Here is a 20,374-nt window from a genome sequence, read left to right as displayed (position 1 = left end):
TTTGGGGTCTGCGGGTGTTTCGGGGAGTGAGAAATAAACGGCACAGTGCATGCTGGATCTTGTAGTTCCCGCGTTCGAGGAGAGGGCGTGGTGTTCACGGCACGCTGGGAGTTGAAGTCTGTTCAACAGGAACTCATGGCAGGAATGATGTTTTGTCTATCAGAGACACCGCTTATAGGTGGTTCCCTTGGTTCTGTGCTTGCTATATTGGTGGCTTACAGTCTGAGAGGCGAAAGGAGCGAAAAAAGGATGGATGAAGTAAATAGATCAGGGGCCTGTCACTATGGCTATTGCACAGTACAGTTCAGTTCAGTCGCTCAGCCGTGTCCGACTCTTTCGACCCCTTGGACTGCAGCACGCCAGGCCTCCCTGTCCATCACCACCTCCCTGAGTTTACTCAAACTCATGTCCATTGAGTCGGTGATGCCATCCCACCATCTCATCCTCTATCTTCCCCTTCTTCTCCCGCCTTCAATCTTGGCCAGCCTCAGGGTCTTGCCATTGGTCTGGCTATTGCTGCCGCCAATCAATAGGCTTTAATGCCCCGGAAGTGGCTGACCTACTAGGTTTGAAGCGGGTGAGGTGGGGCGTTTCTCTGACTACGGTGGCCGGGGAGCTCGAGGAGCCTGTGGCTGCGGCGCTGAGGTCGGAGAGTCGGCTTGTAAGCGGGCTGCTTGTGGGGCGGCTGCTGCTGGAGCTGGAACATTTCCCGGTTGGTGGCTCCTGCACATTGTTTACACTTCTCCAGTTCTCTTTTTGGTGAGGGAGCGACTTGTTCTTCTCCTGACTCTGCTAGCGCAGGAGAAGGTTGGGACTTAGTGTCTCTGGTCCCCTCGAAAGATCGGATTTCCTTGAGGAAGAAGTGGGGCGCGGGGGAGGGAGTCGGGTCTTGCCCTCAATGAAAACCCTGTGGCCAACCTTTTCGGCTCTCTGAGGGTTTTGGCGTCACCCTCATCTCCTTTCTGGTATCATTTTTCTGACTCCTTGCCCTTCCTGGGCTCCAGAGCTAACTAAGCCTAAGCCTTCCTGTGGGAAGCTGTTTCCCCGCCTCTAGAGGGTTTTCTTGGGTGTTTCAGGCACGATCTCTTTTCTCCTCAGTTCTTGCATCTATTTAGCTCCTTCCCTATTTCTTTCCGATTAAAAAAAGAAAATAAACAAACCCAAATCAGATCCTCAAGATCTTAATCTTCTCATTCCTCACTCCTTTATCCCTTTTTAGGCCTTTGTTACTGCTTCAGACACTCAATACATTTGCCCAAATATCTTGATGCTTTTCCATCCAGACCTTAACAGTTTACTCACTCAATCTGGTTTCTACTCATCCTCAACCCTTCCACCTCCATCCACATCTCAGGGCTTTTAGGTTGGAGGTTCAAATACATTGTTATGATGACTGGTGAATACGAGAGACGTCAACGATCAGCTAAACGTGACTCTAAGGCGTTTATGCTTAAGATCTCTTTGGCTTACTTTTTCGGTTTGTTTGGATTATTTTCTGATTATTTTCCCACAAGGGGTTACTGCTATCCCATGGTTAGAGGAGAATACCTCCTCCTAGATCTGCTTGTATCTGAAATACTTAGATGGGATCTTTTTCTCTTTTCCTACTCAAGACATATATCCCCCGTGGAATTTTTGTGATGACTTTATGTCAATTAATAGCAGATAGACACAATTAATAGTAGATAGACACAATAGCTCTTTCCTCCTTTGTTGTTTATGATTGGTGATTAGATTGTGAGTCATTGAAAGTACCCAGAGGGACTGGAAAAGCTTTGAAAGGAAAAGTTTGTGTATATACCAATTTACAAGGTAAAAGTGTCTTCCCTGAACAAGGGAGAGTTTCTAATTAATTCAATAATCTGATGCTATGTTGAATTAATAATCTCACTGTAAAATTCTGGGAACTGTTTAAAGTTAAAAAGTAGCCAATATAAGAAGTAGGTTTGTAAAAAGAGTTTAAAACCCATTTTAACTGATCCTCTTTTTTTCCCTGTAAAATGGAATACAAATATATTGAAGAATTTATTTGTTGTGATTGTTTATCACATATTTCTACATATTTTGATAGAGCTGGTAAAACTGCTTTTTATAATTTATCACTCACTAGTGTTTTGTAGACAGAAATTTTGTACTTCCTAGCTTTCTGGGGACCATGTAACTTTGCAGCTTTCTTTTATTCTCAGTATTTTACTACTCTAACAGTAAAATTATTGTTCTTTAGGAATTAAATATAATCTCTATGTGTCAGTAAAGTATAAATATTAATACTTGTACACTGACTATTGGTGGGGTTATTCCTAATTAATCAGAAATGGTTTCAACCATGCTTAAGATTGAGGGTGAATGTACGTATAATATTTCAAAATTAATTCACTCATGAATTCTTTATTGGATAAATGATGAGGTTAGCCATTGCTCAAACTTTTTATATTTTTCCTGAGATTTTATTCATTTAATAGGCATTTATTGAATGCTTCTCACTGTTTAACTGTTGTCACACTGTCATCAAAAGATTTACTGAGAGCATCCTCTGGTCCTCAGCTCTGTACTAGATGCTTTAAAACATTGCATTGAATCATTATAACAACTCATTGTGCTATTGAGTATTATTTACATTTAGCAGATGAAGAAGCTGAAGCTCAAGGAGTTCAAGTCATTTAGTCCAGTTCCTTTTGACTCTTCCCTCTTACTTACAGCTTCAAAGATTTGTTCTATACCCTGGAGTATATTATTGTTGTTCAGTTGCCAAGATGTATCCAACTCTGTGACCACATGGCCTGCAACATGCCAGGCTTCCCTGTCCTTCACTGTCTCCTGGAGTTCACTCAAACTCATGCCCAGTGAGTCAGTGATGCCATCCAACCATCTCATCCTCTATCGCCCTCTTCTCCTTCTGCCTTCAATCTTTCCCAGCCTCAGGGTCTTTTCCAATGAGTCGGTTCTTCCGTCAGGTGGCCAAAGTATTGGAACTTCAGCTTTAGCATCAGTCCCTCCAATGAATATTCAGGGTTGATTTCCTTTAGGATGGACTGGTTGGATCTCCTTGCAGTCCAGGAGACTCTCAAGAATATTCTTCAGCACCACAGTTCGAAGGAATCAGTTCTTCGGTGCTCAGCCTTCTTTATTGTCCAACTCTCACATTCATACAGAGAAGGCAATGGCACCCCACTCCAGTACTCTTGCCTGGAAAATCGCATGGACAGAGGAGCCCAGTAGGCTGCAGTCCATGGGGTTGCTAAGAGTCGGGCACGACTGAGCAACTTCACTTTCACTTTTCACTTTCATGCATTGGAGAAGGAAATGGCAACCCACTCCAGTATTCTTGCCTGGAGAATCCCAGGGACAGAGGAGCCTAGTGGGCTGCCATCTATGGGGTTGCACAGAGTTGGACATGACTGAAGTGACTTCGAAGCAGCAGCAGCAGCAGCACATTCATACACGACTACTGGAAAAACCATAGCTTTGACTATACGGACCTTTGGTGGCAAAGTGTTATCTCTGCTTTTTAATATGCTGTCTAGGTTTGTCATGGCTTTTCTTCCAAGGAGCAAGTGTCTTAATTTCATGGCTTCACTGTCTGCAGTGATTTTTGGGCCCAAGAAAATAAAGTCTGTCACTGCTTCCACTTTTTTTCCTATCTGTTTGCCATGAGGTGATGGGACCAGCTGCCATGATCTTCATTTTTTGAATGTTGAGTTTTAAGCCAGTTTGTCCGTTCTCTTTCACCCTTGTCGAGAAGCTCTTTATTTCCTCTTCACTTTTTGCCATTAAAGTGGTATCATCTGTGTTTCTGAGGTTGTTGATATTTCTCCCAGCAGTCTTGATTCTAGCTTGTGAGTCATTCAGCCCAGCATTTTCATGATGTACTCTGCAGTTCTGTTCAGTTCAGTTCAGTTGCTCAGTCGTGTCTGTCTCTTTGTGACCCCGTGAGCTGCAGCACGCCAGGCTTCCCAGTCCATCACCAACTCCTGGAGCTTGCTCAAACTCATGTCCACCAAGTTGGTGATGCCATCCAACCATGTCATCCTCTGTCATCCCCTTCTCCCGCCTTCAATCTTTCCCAGCATCAGGGTCTTTTCCAATGAGTCAGGTCTTTGCTTCAGGTGGCCAAAGTAATGGAGCTTTGGCTGTACTTTGCATTTAAGTTAAATAAGCAGGCTGACAGTATACAGCCTTGACATACTCCTTTCCCAATTTTGAACCAGTCCATTGTTTCATGTCTGGTTCTAACTGTTGCTTCTTGACCACATACTAGAGAGCACTAATTCAGTAGATACTTACTAAGCAGCTATTATGTACCAGATACTCTTCTAGGTGCTTGGAATATAACAGTGAACAAAAGGGACAAAAATCCCTTCTCTTAGGGAGTTTACACTCTATCAGAATGTATGACATGTAAACCTTGCCTTCAGGAAACGGAAAATACAACCAATATGGGGGACTTCCCTTGTGGCTCAGATGGTAAAGAAAATGCAACCAATATGCATTAGATTTCATCTGTTTTAGAATGTTAAGGTTGAAAGATTAACTAGGGGATATTTCATGAAGGTGAAATATGGTCTAAAGCTAAAGTATTGAGCAGGAATTTGGTAGATAGAAATTGGGAGGAAAGTAGTTCCAGTTTGAGGCATAAAATGAGCAAAATTCTAAATTATAGGAGAGAGATTAGCAGAAAGCACAGGTTGCTGGACTGTTTGGTATATTCAGTTCTTTGCATATAGGTGCACAGTGTTGGTTGAATTTGAAGCAAATATTTAAATGAATGAAGCTAGGGCAAGAACTCAGCAGGCAACATGGAATTAGATAGGTGTAGTGTCATTATTCTGGAATTTAAGGAAAAGATTTGATAGCTGTTGGTGAAAGAACCAGTAGGCCCTGTTAATTATTGAATACTGGCAGTAGCAGAGTAGCCAATGGAAAAGAGAGGTTAGCCTACCAAGTTTGAACTGAGTGAGCCAGATTTACCTGTTTCATCAAATCATGAGGTTTTTTCCCCTTGTTTATTTCAAGATGTGCTATTATTTTATGAACTGCTATGAAAGAAAAAAATTGCCAATTAAGCATACAGAGATTGTTGACTATAAGATGTATTCAGTTTTGGAGTTAAAGATGTAAAAATAAAAAAAATGAAATGTAACAATGTGTGATCTAGAAATGATGAAATAAGGTACTCCTTATAATGATTCATGAACCTTATAACTACTTACTTTTTTTGGACTATTTATAAATAAGTTTGTAATCTTTGACATGCATTCAATCATTTAGCATTTATATATTTATTTACTAGGCACTTTCCTAGGCCACGGTGATATGGTGATGAGTAAATAGCGTCTCTACCACACAAAATGTACGAGGGAAGGCAGACATAAATATTCCATCAAAAAAGGTAAACGTGCAACTGTTTGTTAAGTTTTGTGAATAAAGACTAGATGTTATACGGAAGAGAAAACTGTTTACACAGAAGATAGTATAGATGAGAAGAGGCCATATAAGAGACGATAATACCTTAGACAAAGTGATGGTGAAGATAAATAAAAGTGGAGATGTTTAGGTATGGAATTTGGTGATTAATTAGGTATGAGAAATGAAGGAGAGAAAGGTGCTATTGGTCACCACTAGATTTTTTGGCTTGTGTAACTAGATGGATTGTAGTACAATTCATGAAACAGAAAACAGTGTAAGATGACTGGGTTTTGGGGGGACATGCTTTGTTTTCACTATGGCATCAGTGTTAAAGGTTAATGTCTTAATTCTTCTTTTTTTTCCTTTTATGTCATTGTTTATTTGAGGAATAGTGTACCTGAAAGAAGTTTTTTCAGTATTATTTTTCTTGAGTGGGCAGGGAGGAAGTTCTAGATGAAGGCCTTTGGGAAAATATTGGAATTTGTTTTGAATTTATATGTAACATATTCAGCCATATATATGAATAGATAATTGAGTAATCAAGCTATATATCATCTTTATTTTCACTTGGGATTTGGCAATAAATTGGGCATCTGGTTAAATTCTAACTTCATTTAGTTGGTGTATATATACATATAAATGTTTTAGGGAATGCTTTTGATTTTTTCTGAAATGACTCCTTTATGTAATTTTTGATAGATACTGGATCAATACAGTTGGTTATTTAAAATTTATATTTCATAGTAAAAAGCTGTAGAGAGTACAGAGCAAAAAACTTGGGCTTGGAGTCAGGTTGCCTGGATTCAAGGTGTGTTTTGCATTTTGTAGCAGTATAATCTTGCAGCATTTAGCCTTTGTTAGTTTTTAAATCTATAGAATGAGTATAACAATAGTACCTGGCTTATAGAGTTGTTGTGAAGATTAAAGAGATGGGATGTGTGCATGAGTTATACAAAATTCTCAGTATAGAGTTTGTTTTATTATTTTTATGATTATTATTATAGTGATGTTGTGTCTGAGATCATCTGGATATCTGTACAATGTTTTAATTTTAAAGTTCCTTTTAACTTATAGATCTCAATTGGGTAAAAAATTTTGTTTGGTAGTCATATTTGAATTTGGGGAAAATATAAGAAAGCTTTTGTTTATTCACAATTACTCATCCTAAATGAGTTAGCACATGTCATCTTTCACAGAATTCTTACCACAATCTGCCTGCCAATGCAGGAGACTCAGATTTGATCCCTGAGTTGGGAAGATCCCCTGGAGAGGGAAATGGCAACCCACTCCAGTATTCTTGCCTGAAGAATCCCATGGACAGAGGAGCCTGGGGGGCTGTGGTCCATGGGGTTGCAAAAGAGTTGGACATGACTTAGTGACTAAATAACAACAGCAATAGCTATAATTGGAAATTAATGATGGATTGGCTTATTATTACTAATTACTAATTAGTAATTACTAATTATTTGTTAAAATTTGTTACTAATTACTTATTATTTGTTAAAATTATTACTAGTCCAACCTTTCTGGACTTTTATTGGCTTTTAGGTCTTATGGATAGGGTGAAGAAGTAGTTAAATGTTATAAAATCTGATCAGCTGCTCTAACGTCAATTTGATTTCCATCCTACTTTTTTCCCCCAAGTTACTTTCTTTTGAAAGTTATAAACCTATAAAAAAAGTTGAAAGAGTAATAAAGTACCTATATATCCTTCACCTAGATTCACTTGTTAGCATTATGGCTTGTTTGCCTTTTCTCTAGCATGTGTGCATGCACACACACACACACACACACACACACACACACACACACACATACTTGCACTTAGTCACTTTAGTCATATTCAACTCTGTCACCCCATGCGCTATAGTCCACCAGACTCTCTGCCCATGGGTTTCTCCAGGCAAGAATACTGGAGTGGGTTGCCATTTCTTCCTCCAGGGGATCTTCTCAACCCAGGGATGGAACTCACATCTTTTACGTCTGCCTGCATTGGCAGGTGAATTCTTTACCGCTAGTGCCACCTGGACACACACACATAAATGCACACTTTTTGTTGTTGTTGTTAAACCATTTGGAAGGAAAGTGGAAACATCATGACACTGTCTTATTAAATATTTTGTCCTAAGATCTAGGACAGCCTCTTAACATAACTATAATGCTATTAGCATACCCAAATAATTTAATTTTGATTTGATAATATTACCTAATGTACAAGCCATATGAAAAAATTGAAATTTACCCCAATGTTCCAATAATTTCCCTTATAACTTTTCAGGAAAACAATATTAAATTTAAGAAGTGATTATAAACTATATTTAGTTGTCACATCTCTCTTGTTTTCTTTTATCTAGAACAATCCTCATCTTTTTCCTCCTGTCTTCCTTCCTTTTTCTTTTTTTGGTCTTTCAAGACTTTGTCAGTTTTGAAAAGTCCAGGTCAGTTGTATGTAGAATGTCTCACAAAATGAATTTGATTGTTTCCTCACAGTTTCAGGCTGTGTGCTTTTTTTCCCTGAGATTGTTATTATATGGTAGTTATTGTAAACTTTTCATTTGATTACATCAAGAGTAATATAATGATTATTTGTAGGTTATTGGTGATGTTAAGGTTGACCGCTTAGGTTAGACAGATTCCTACATTCTAAAGATATCTTTTCTGTTTTGTATTTAATAATTAATCTCTGGAGGTGTTACTTTATCATTGGATATTCTGTTTTCTATTAATTTTTTTTTCTATAACAGTGGTTTTAGTAACCGTAGACGATCCTTTTCTGAGTCAAGCATGGCACTGGTGGTTTGCAAATAATGGTTTTCCAGTTCTCTCATTCCATCTACATGTGTTGGTTGACTATCTCTCGAAAGAAGATATATTCCTTCTCCTTTTCTTTTTAGTTTCACTGTGTATCCAACAATTCCTTTTTTAAAAATTTATCCAGTGTGATGATCTGTTACCATTATTCTTTAGAAAATAGTTACATTAATTGGTTAGTTTATTTATGGCTGTGTTGGGTCTTCACTGGTGCGCGGGCTTTTCAGTAGTTTGCCAAGTGGGCTTCTCATTGCAGTGGCTTCTCCTGTGGAACATGGGCTCTAGGGCATACAGGTTTCAGTAGCTGTAGCACGTGGGCTCAGTAATTGCAGCTCCTGGGCTCTCGAGTACAGGCTCAATAGTTGTGGTACACAGGCTTACTTACTCGCAGCATGTGGAATCTTCCTGGATCAGGGATTGAACCCATGTCTCCTGCATTGACAGGTGGTTTCTTACCACTGGGCCACCAGCAAAGCCGGTGTTAGCATTATTCTCTTTTGATGATTGAGTTATCTCAAATTTGATTAGTCCCTTCAAAGTAGTTCCTATGACCTTTGTATATGTCCATATTGGTATTTGGGCACCTTGTTGCAGGCTTACCTTATCTATTCTCTGCTTGAGGCTGGGAATCAACACTTTTACCACCTTCTTTTACCACCAGCACCCTTATTCATTTTAGTGGAAAATGGTACTTAGAAACCAAAATTTAGGCATTGAAAAAATTCGTTACTACTGGAGTATCATTGCTTTTGGGCCCTTTAAATGGACACACACACACATGTTTTAAAAGAAATCATGATTTTATAGGATACCTTCAGGTTCAAAACCACAGAGTTCAACTTTACCTTCACTCAGTTTATATTTGTGTCTCCCTTTTCCTACAGGGAGAATTCTGATTCTCAGCCATATTAATATGTTTACTCATTTATATTTACTGTCTTACACACATATATGCCTGGAGGAGGGCATGGCAACCCACTCCAGTATTCTTGCCCTGGAGAATTCCATTGACAGAGGACTCTGGCAGGCTGCAGTCCATGGGGTTGCAAAGTCAGACATGACTGAGAGACTAAGCACGCACGCACACCACACATATGTTAGTTTTGGAATTACAATACTAATACTCCCTCCTACAACAGATTTACCAAATAAAGATTTCTTTGCCAGTTTATGTCCTTGGAATATATCCCTCTAAAGATGTATAGTCAAAGTAGATATTCAGAGTTATTTGAATTATTTTTTCTGTGATTATGTTATCAATTTAAAATATAGTTAAGTTCCTACTAAACTACTTTTTAATAGACTTCCTGTAAAATTGGTTATCTGTAAAACTACTAAAGTAGACATAATAATTTAAAATGATATCATAATATATAGTAATAGGAAACTCTAGAACAGTTAGAGAATATGCAGTTTTTATCTTTATAAGGCGTTAAACTCATAGCTCTATTTTCAAACTGGTGTAATTTTTTTTATTATTTAAAATTAAAAATGTTGAGAAAAATGACATCAAACAATTCCAATTGTAAGCCAGAACAATTGTGTTTGTGAACATTTTAAACAATGCTCTTCTTTTGACTGATAATACAATTCAAGCATTAATCTTTAACAGTAGATATAATTGTTCAGGGTACTTTAACTCACTCCTAGAAACGATGGCTAGTGTTTTCCTGTATTTACACCCAGAATAGAAAGATGTTATTTGTATGTCCTTGTTCTTCGTATTTAAAGAATGCCTTTTCATGTGTGAATGTTCTCACTGGAAAGGGAAAAAATATTTCTCTTAATAATTGAGCATTTTATATTTCTAATGTGAGACATAGCCATATTCAGTCTTGAGTTCTGATTAGTTATAAACATCTTGCTTATTAAAATGCAGGGTTAATGGGGACAGGAACTGGGTTTTGTGGCTTATTGTATTTCTTATAGTGCCTTACAGAAGTAAGCACTGCAATACTGGATGAATGAATAAATGATGCTTTGTGTTTATATGATATGTAATTTCTAGTTTCAATAATATGGTTGCACCTTTTCCTTGACAAAAGTATCTAATGGAATGGGACTTAGAGGAGATCTTATCCAAATTTGTTAGAAATCTCAAAATCACTATGTCTCACACTGAATCCCCCATCTTTCTTTAGCTTTTTATCCCTGAGTTCCCCTTTTCTGTTAATAGTATCATTATCCTCTTAGACATCAGACCTGAAATCTCAGTCACCTTAGTCTCTCTCCTGTATGTGGGCATATAAATATTCATATATGATGTTGCTCATTCTGCCATCTCAGTTTCTTGCTTGTATCTCCTTATTCCTTATCCCCTTACCAGCACCCTGATTGAGGCACTCGTTACCACTCATATAACAATCCTCTGACTAACTGAAGGAATTAAGAATGTTGAAAGTGAAAAGAGATGATGGGGTGGGGCGAGGAGCAAGAAGTATGTCTTTTTTTTTTTTAAGATTTATTTTTGGCTGCACTGGGTGTTCGTTGCTGCTCAAGGGCTTTCTCTAGTTGTGGAGGGCTGGGGCTACTCTCTAGTTATGTTTCACCAGCTTCTCATTTGGTGGCTTGTCTCGTTGTGCAGCAGAGTTTCTAGGTGCACAGGTTTCAGTAGTTGTGGCACACAGGCTCTAGAATGCACGCTCAGCGGTTGTGGTGCAGGGCTTAGTTGCCCCCCAGCATGTGGGATCTCCCCAGAGCAGGGTTCAAACCCATGTCCTCTGCACTGGCAGGCTGATTCTTAACCACTCAACCATGAGGGGAGACCAAGAAGTTTGACTGAAACTTTCTGATGGGCTATCAAATGGAAGAGGGATTGATTTCAGAAAACACAGCCAGGAACTGTTAGTGGAAATTATCAGGACAGAGACTTTTGGTTTATATGTCTTTCAAGCAAGTGTAGATGTTTAGAACTGTTGTTATTGTTCAGTCACTAAGTTGTCTCTGACTTCTTGTGACTCCATGAACTCCAGCGCTCCAGGCTTCCCTGTCCCCATTATCTTCTGGAGTTTGCTCAAACTCATGTCCATTGAGTCAGTAATGCCATCCAACCATCTCATCCTCTGTTGTCCCCTTCTCCTCCTGTTCTCAATCATTCCCAGCATCAGGATTTTTTCCAGTGAATTGGCTCTTGGCATCAGGCGGCCAAAGTATTGGAGTATCAGCTTTAGTATCAGTCATTCCAGTGAATGTTCAGGATTGATTTCCTTTAGGATTGATTGGTTTAATCTCCTTGCTGTCCAAGGGATTCGTTATGTTAGTAGAGAAATAGATAGTTTAAAATATTATCAAACTTGTAAACTTATAGCTGTATATCTGGCTCAGTACAAAGCTCATTATATACTCAGTTCCCTGTCTTAGGAGTGTTCACTCAGAGACTGGTTGAATGCACTTGGCAAGGTAGTTGTAAAGGAAATTGTGCTGCTGTATGAGTGGATGAACCTGATTAGTGATTAATAAGTCCAAACCAGAGAGCAGATCAGATTCCTGGGAGAAGAGTGATTTTCTTTCACTGCTGCTCCCACCCAAAAAGTGGAAGATAGGATTAGGAGAAGCTACTGGTAGATTGGAGTGTATTGGGTCGGAAAATGGCCAAGACTATTAATATTACTACTTAATAGCTCCTAGATGCTTTACTGCTCCTACTGCTAAGTCACGTCAGTCGTGTCCAACTCTGTGCGACCCCATAGACAGCAGCCCACCAGGCTTCTCCGTCCCTGGGATTCTCCAGGCAAGAACACTGGAGTGGGTTGCCATCTCCTTCTCCAATGCATCAAAGTGAAAAGTGAAAGTGAAGTCACTCAGTCGTGTCTGACTCTTAGTGACCCCATGGACTGCAGCCTACTAGGCTCCTCCACCCATGGGATTTTCCAGGCAAGAGTACTGGAGTGGGGTGCCATTGCCTTCTCTGCTAGATGCTTTAAGTTCCCCTTTAATCCTAAGATTCTGACATCCTTGAGTTTTTATAGAGGTTACGTTTATTTTGTTGATTAAATGACTTGACCTAGTATATTATTTCTTATATGTAGACTGTGTACTTAATAGCTTGCAAAATTGCATTTTTAAGTATGGAGGCTGCAAGCATTCATAGTTATCTTGGAGTCATCAGAGGTTACTGAGGTACTGACATAAGGCAAAAGGAGAAGAGAATAGCAGAGGATGAGATGGTTAGATAGCATCACTGACCCATGGACATGAATCTGAGCAAACTCCTGGAGATAGTGAAGGACAGGGAAGCCTGGTGCACTGCAGTCCATCGGGTCAAAAGAGTCAGACACTTAGCACCTAAACAACAACAAAGCAAACCATAGTCAATATTATGTTCTTCTTAGAGATAAGATCAAGGAATGCTTAAGATAGCCCAGATAACATTAAAAGCTCTTACTGTAGTGTTTAATCATCTAGGTTGGTTATCATGATGACTTTATAGTCTGTGAACAAGTGATACTCAGTGCTGCACAGGTGAAGGCTTTTGCCTACTGGCACTTGATACAGCTCATTGTTGTCGTTCAGTCATTCAGTTGTGTCCGACTCTTTTTGACCCATGGATTGCAGCATGCCAGGCCTGTCTGTCCTTCACCATCTCCTGGAGTTTTCTCAACTCATGTCCATTGAGTCGGTGATGCCGTCCAAACATCTCATCCTCTGTCATCCCCTTCTCCTCCTGGCTTCAATCTTTCCCAGCATCAGATTCTTTTCTAAGGAGTTGGCTCTTTGCATCAGGTGGCCAAAGTATTGGAGTTTTTGCTTCAGCATCAGTCCTTCTGATGAATATTCAGGATTGATTTCCTTTAGGATTGGTTTAATCTCCTTGCAGTCCAAGGGACTCTCAAGAGTCTTCTCCAACACCACAGTTAGAAAGCATCAATTCTTTAGCGCTCAGCCTTCTTTATTGTCCAGCTCTCACATCCGTACGTGAATACCAGAGAAACCATAGCTTTGACTGGATGGACTTTTGTTGGCAAAGTAATGTCTCTGCTTTTTAATATGCTGTCTAGGTTTGTCATGGCGTTTCTTCCAACGAGCAAGCAGCATCTTTTAATTTCATGGTTGCAGTCACCATCTGCAGTGATTTTGGAGCCCAAGAAAAAGTCTGTCACTGTTTCCACTTTATCCCTATCTATTGGGAGTTGGTAATGCACAGGGAGGCCTGGCGTGCTGCAATTCATGGGGTCACAAAGAGTCCGACATGACTGAGCGACTGAACTGAACTGAACTGACCTGATGGGACTGGATGCCATGATCTTAGTTTTTTGAATGTTGAGTTTTAAGTCAGCATTTGGACTCTCTTTCACTTTCATCAAGAGGCTCTTTAGTTCCTCTTCACTTTCTGCCGTAAAGGTGGTGTCATCTGCATACCTGAGATTATTGCTATTTCTCCTGGCAATCTTGATTCCAGCTTGTGCTTCATCCAGCCTGGGATTTCGCATGATGTACTCTGCATGTAATTTAAATAAGCAGCGTGGCAATATGCAGCCTTGACGTGCTCCTTCCACGTCTGGTTCTAACTGTTGCCTCTTGAGTTGCTTACAGGTTTCTTAGGAGGCAGGTAAGGTGGTCTGGTATTCACATCTCTTGAAGACTTTTCCACAGTTTGTTGTGATCCACACAAAGTCTTTAGCATAGTCAATGATGCAGAAGTAGATGTTTTTTTGGAATTCTCTTGCTTTTCCTATCATCCACTGGATGTTGGCAATTTGATCTCTGGCTCCTCTGCCTTTTCTTAATCCAGCTTATACATCTGGAGGTTCTCAGTTCATGTATTGTTGAAGCTTTGCTTGGAGGATTTTGAGCATTACCTTGCTGACTCATGTGAAAAGAGTGCAATTGTGCACTAGTTTGAACATTCTTTGTCACTGCCCTTCTTTGGGATGGGCTTCCCTTGTGGCTCAGCTGGTAAATAATTGTCTGTAATGCGAGACACCTGGGTTTGATCCCTGGGTTGGGACGATCCCCAACTTGGGGAGAAGTTGGGGATTCCCAACCTTGGGAGAAGGTAAAGAATACTCACTCCAGTATTCTGGACTGGAGAATTGTATAGTCCATGGGGTCACAAAGAGTTGGACACAACTGAGTAACTTGCACTTTTACTTTCTTTGGGACTGGAATGGAAACAGACCTTTTCCAGTCCTGTGGCCACTGCTGACTTTTCCAAATTTGCTGGCATATTGAGTGTAGCACTTTCACAGCATCATCTTTTAGAATCTGAAATAGCTCATTTGGAATTCTGTCACCTCCACTAGCTTTGTTGGTGGTGATGCTTCCTAAGGCCCACTTGACTTCGCATTCTAGGATGTCTTGCTTTAGGTGAGTGATCATACCATCCTGGTTATCTGGGTCATGAAGATCTTTTTTGTACAGTTCTTCTGTGTATTCTTGCCACTTCTTCTTAATAGCTTCTGCTTCTGTTAGGTCCCTACCATTTCTGTCCTTTATTGTGCCCATGAAAGATTCCCTTAGTATCTAATTTCCTTGAAGAGATCTCTAGTCTTTCCCATTCTATTGTTCTCCTTTATTTCTCTGCATTGATCACTTAGGAAGGCTTTCTTATCTCTCCTTGCTATTCTTTGTAACTCTGCATTCAGATGGATATAGCTTTCCTTTTCTCCCTTGCCTTTTGCTTCTCTTCTTTTCTCAGCTATTTGTGAGGCCTCCTCAGACAACCATTTTGCCTTTTTGGATTTCTTTTTTCTTGAGGATAGTTTTGATCACCACCTCCTGTACAATATTACAAACCTCTGTCCATGGTTCTTCAGGTACTCTATCAGATCTAATCCCTTGAATCTATTTGTCACTTCCACTGTTTAATTGTAAGAGATTTGAGTCTCACCTGTGGAGGTGATGGAATTCCATTTGAGCTGTTTCAAATCCTGAAAGATGATGCTGTCAAAGTGCTGCCCTCAATATGCCAGCAAATGTGGAAAACTCAGCAGTGGCCACAGGACTGGAAAAAGTCAGTTTTCATTTCAATTCCAAAGAAAGGCAATGCCAAAGAATGCTCAAACTACTGCACAATTGCACTGATCTCACAAACTAGTAAAGTAATGCTCAAAATTCTCCAAGCCAGGCTTCAGCAATATGTGAACCATGAACTTCCTGATGTTCAAGCTGCTTTTAGAAAAGGCAGAGGAACCAGAGATCAAATTGCCAACATCCGCTGGATCATGGAAAAAGCAAGAGAGTTCCAGAAAAACAACTATTTCTGCTTTATTGACTATGCCAAAGCCTTTGACTCTGTGGATCACAGTAAACTGTGGAAAATTCTTCAAGAGATGGGAATACCAGACCACTTGACCTGCCTCTTGAGAAACCTATATGCAGGTCAGGAAGCATCAATTAGAACTGGACATGGAACAACAGACTGGTTCCAAATAGGAAAAGGAGTACATCAAGGCTGTATATTGTCACCCTGCTTATTTAACTTATGCAGAGTACATCATGAGAAATGCTGGTCTGGAAGAAGCATGAGCTGGAATCAAGATTGCCGGGAGAAATGTCAATCACCTCAGATATGCAGATGACACCACCCTTATGGCAGAAAGTGAAGAGGAACTAAAAAGCCTCTTGATGAAAGTGAAAGAGGAGAGTGAAAAAGTTTGCCTAAAGCTCAACATTCAGAAAATAAAGATCATGGCATCCGGTCCGATCACTTCATGGGAAATAGATGGGGAAACAGTAGAAACAGTGTCAGACTTTATTTTTGTGGGCTCCAAAATCACTGCAGATGGTGATTGCAGCCATGAAATTAAAAGTCGCTTACTCCTTGGAAGGAAAGTTATGACCAACCTAGATAGCATATTCAAAAGCAGAGACATAACTTTGCCGACTAAGGTCCATCTAGTCAAGGCTGTGGTTTTTCCTGTGGTCATGTATGGATGTGAGAGTTGGACTGTGAAGGAGGCTGAGTGCCGCAGAACTGATGCTTTTAAACTGTGGTGTTGGAGAAGACTCTTGAGAGTCCCTTGGACTGCAAGGAGATCCAACCAGTCCATTCTGAAGGAGATCAGACCTGGGATTTCTTTGGAAGGAATGATGGTGAAGTTGAAACTCCAGTACTTAGGCCACCTCATGTGAAGAGTTGACTCATTGGAAAAGACTCTGGCAGGGATTGGGGGCAGGAGGAGAAGGGGACGACAGAGGATGAGATGGTTGAATGGCATCATGACTCAATGGACGTGAGTCTGAGTGAACTCCGGGAGTTGGTGATGGATAGGGAGGCCTGGTGTGCTGCGATTCATAGGGTCGCAAAGAGTCGGACACGACTGAGCGGCTGAACTGAACTGAACTGAATGACCTAGTGGTTTTCCCTATTTTGTAGAATTTAAGTCTCAATTTTGCAATACAACTCATATGTGAGGGTAAATGTCTATTTAGTACTAAGTTGTTTTTTTTTTATTTCAAATTTAAGAGAACACATAAATAGTACATTTTATTTATATTATCATTACACAGTAGCTGTGCATTGATTTAGTGTCTTTAAATGGAGGATGCAATCCTGACAAATTCTAAGAATGTTTGCAAGATGTATACTTAAGGGAAAACTACCAAATCAGCTTCTGGATATGTGTGCGTGCTCAGTCGCTAAGTCTCTTTGCAGCCCCATGGACTGTTGCCCACCAGGCTCCTCTGTCCATGGAAGTTTCCAGGCAAGAATACTGGAGTGGGTTGCCATTTCCTCCTCCAGAGGATCTTCCCAACCCAGGGATCAAACCCACATCTAATGTGTCTCCTACATTGTCAGGTGGATTCTTTACCCCTGAGCCACCCGGGAAGCCGCTGAATATGCATATCCTGCCCTTATTATGTTTCTTGTTCCTTTTCTCAATCTTTTTTATCTCGTATTGCCATTTACATTGCTTAACCCTTAGCTCTGAAAGAGGACAATCCAAGTAAATATTCCTTGTACTCTCCCTTTCTTCATATTTGCTACTTAAAAAAATACCTTGCTAGGTTTAAAAACTGAACATTTTTAGGCTGGTTTTAGTTCCGTGCATGAAGATAGAAGACTGGCAATTATAGGAAAAGAGAGGGAGTAGAAGTGAGTGTAACAGTTGATGTTTCTATAAACAAAGAACTGAGATGGAGATAAGAAATAACAACAGAGATGGCAGGCCAACATATTGAGAGACATTCAAGGTCAGACAAGGGATTGATATTTGTTACTAAAAAAGGAAGCAGGTAGAAAAGGTTACAGTAGATGAAAAACTTATTCATAGCTCATTTTATTTGATGGTATAGCTAAACGCACATGATAAATTCTAAATCAATATCTATATTCCTTTTGCTGCAGAATACCATTTGGGGAAGATGCCCAAGCATACACAAATCCCAGAAGCCTGCAGTGTTTTCATTGGTTGTACTATGTGATTGAGATATATTCTGTAGAGTCAGTCCCTAAAGTTCTGTCAGGAGTTTTTACTGGCTTTAAATCTCCAGTGGATAAAATGTTCTATTTATTGCCACGTGAGAGAAGCTGATTACCTTCATCTGCCCTTCAAGGACATTGATTTGAGTATCTTTTACATTTATCAGTTTATAATTTATCTACTGTCTTAATGCATGGTTATGGTTAGAAAAGTGACCCTCTGAAACTGACATTTAGGTCTCAATGGATATTTTCATATCAAATGTTGTAGTTCTGTCTTCCAAAATAGATCTATTTAGTCTTCACTGTCTTTTCAAATCATTAACAATAAAGTTTAGCAATAAACCTCACCTAGTATGACACCATCCTTATGGCAGAAAGTGAAGAGGAACTAAAAAGCCTCTTGATGAAAGTGAAAGTGGAGAGTGAAAAAGTTGTCTTAAAGCTCAACATTCAGAAAATGAAGCTCATGGCATCTGGTCCCATCACTTCATGGGAAATAGATGGGGAAACAGTGAAACAGTGTCAGACTTTATTTTTTGGGGTTCCAAAATCACTGCAGATGGTGACTGCAGCCATGAAATTAAAAGACGCATATTCAAAAGCAGAGACATTACTTTGCCGACTAAGGTCCATCTAGTCAAGGCTATGGTTTTTCCAGTGGTCATGTATGGATGTGAGAGTTGGACTGTGAAGAAAGCTGAGCGCCGAAGAATTGATGCTTTTGAACTGTGGTGTTGGAGAAGACTCTTCAGAGTCCCTTGGACTGCAAGGAGATCCAACCAGTCCATTCTGAAGGAGATCAGCCCTGGGATTTCTTTGGAGGGAATGATGCTGAAGCTGAAACTCCAGTACTTTGGCCACCTTATGTGAAGAGTTGACTCATTGGGAAGACTCTGATGCTGGGAGGGATTGGGGGCAGGAGGAGAAGGGGACAACAGAGGATAAGATGGCTGGATGGCATCACGGACTCGATGGACGTGAGTCTGAGTGAACTCCGGGAGTTGGTGATGGACAGGGAGGGCTGGGGTGCTGCAGTTCATGGGGTCGCAAAGAGTCGGACACGACTGAGTGACTGAACTGAACTAAACTGAGTAGCTTTATCTGTGTTTGCTGAGTTAAAGAGTTTTCTCATTTTGGTGATGGTTGTTTAGTTGCTAAGTCGTGTCTGACTCTTGCGACACCGTGGGCTGTAGCCCACCAGGCTCCTCTGTCCATGGGATTTCCCAGGCGAGAATACTGAAGTGGGTTGCTATTTCCTTTTCAAGTGGATATTCCTGACCCAGAGATTGAACCCACATCTCCTTCACGGCAGTCAGATTCTTTACTGCTGAGCCACCAGAATTCCTTTTCTCCTCTTTAATGCTATTAAAAAAATATTTATTTATTTTTTGCTGCATTGGGTCTTACTTGCAGCATGTGGAAGTTTTCGTTGTGGGGCATGGGCTTCTCTCTGGTTGTGACCCACAGGCTCCAGAGCATGTGGATTCTGTAGTCGAGGCCGTGTGGGCTTACTTGCCCGGTGGCTGTGGGATTTTAGTTACCTGACCAGAGATCGAGCCTCTGACCAGAGATTGAACCTATGTCCCCTGTGTTGGAAGGCAGTTCTTATCCACCGGACCACCAGGAAAATAAAAATGGTATTATTTTTTAATTAAAAATGGATTTGTCAGAAGGTAAACAGCAAACAGAAATGTGGAAATGGTGGATGATAAGACTCATTGTAGTATGCATTAGTAAAGAAAGTTTATTTGAAAAAAGGTTACTAATTTCTCTTAAGTGTTAAGAAATAAATCATGAATCTCTTGTGAGTATTTGGAAATTGTGAAGAATGCTATTTGGATGGTTTTCCAAACTGAAGCTCTGACAGCACTACATAAAATTACCAAGAATTTTGCCATATTTTTCCCCCTGGGGCAGTCCCACCAAGTATTTGAGGCATCACAGAATATTGAAATATACTGGATAATGAGTAAATCATCTTATCACTTCATACTTGATAAACATATGAATTTTAATTCATTTTTATTTACTTTTAAATTAGGAAAGCTTTTGGAAAGGAAATTAGTGGGTGAAGATAGTTTAGAATTATGGTTTCTTCATTTTTAATTTTCTCGTTTGTAGTCAAAGTGCTGTTTGTTTTGCCTTTCCCTGGCTTTCTTCATATAAATATGAAGAAAAAGAATTGTTTTCTTTATTGATTTTTAAATAAATACATACTTTCTTGTCGAGCTTTCTTAAGATGTAATTGACCTACAGCACTATGTAAGTTTAAGATGTACAACATAGTGATTTAACTTACATACATGATGAAAAAAATGACTGTCAATAAGTGGAGTGAATATCCATCATCTTGTATATACAAAACTAAAGAAATAGAACATTTTTTTTTCTTGTGGTGGGAATTCTTACGATTTACTCTCTTAACAGCCATCATATATAACACACAGCAGGGTTGATTATATTTATCATGTTGTTAATTCCATTCCTAGTAGTTATTTATCTTGTAACTGGAAGTTTGTACCTTTTGACTGCCTTCATCCAATTCTTTCCCTCCGGTTGAGACTTCTCCTTCCAATGCACAGGGGGCAGATTCAATCCCCAGTTCGGGAGGCAAGATCCCATAGGCCTCTATCTGCCCCCCTCAAAAAAAATCCAAAACATGAAACAGAAGCAGTATTACAACACAATTCAGTAAGGACTTAAAAATGGTCTACATCAAAAAATCTTAAAAAAAAAAGAAAATATTTCGGTAGACTGAATGTCTGCGAGCATTAATTTATTCTTTTTCCC

The 20,374-nt window shown here is 39.8% G+C and overlaps 1 protein-coding gene across 2 annotated transcripts in view; it reads left to right on the top strand.

Moving 5' to 3' along the window:
• The first annotated feature begins 621 nt into the window (after positions 1 to 621).
• ATG4C (autophagy related 4C cysteine peptidase) overlaps positions 622 to 20,374 on the top strand; it is a 106,660-nt gene continuing 86,907 nt past the window's right edge. The window contains exon 1 of one of the 2 annotated variants that reach the window (XM_068964868.1): positions 622 to 712. The gene's annotated coding sequence lies outside the window, so the exon portion shown is untranslated. Of the gene's footprint in view, positions 760 to 20,374 lie in introns of both variants that reach the window. The other variant, XM_068964867.1, reaches the window with a different exon arrangement.

This window comes from Capricornis sumatraensis, chromosome 2, assembly GCF_032405125.1.
Source record: "Capricornis sumatraensis isolate serow.1 chromosome 2, serow.2, whole genome shotgun sequence".
Lineage (NCBI taxonomy): Eukaryota > Metazoa > Chordata > Mammalia > Artiodactyla > Bovidae > Capricornis > Capricornis sumatraensis.
Note: the sequence above shows the minus strand (reverse complement) of the source record. Positions and strands in the feature narration are given on the sequence as shown.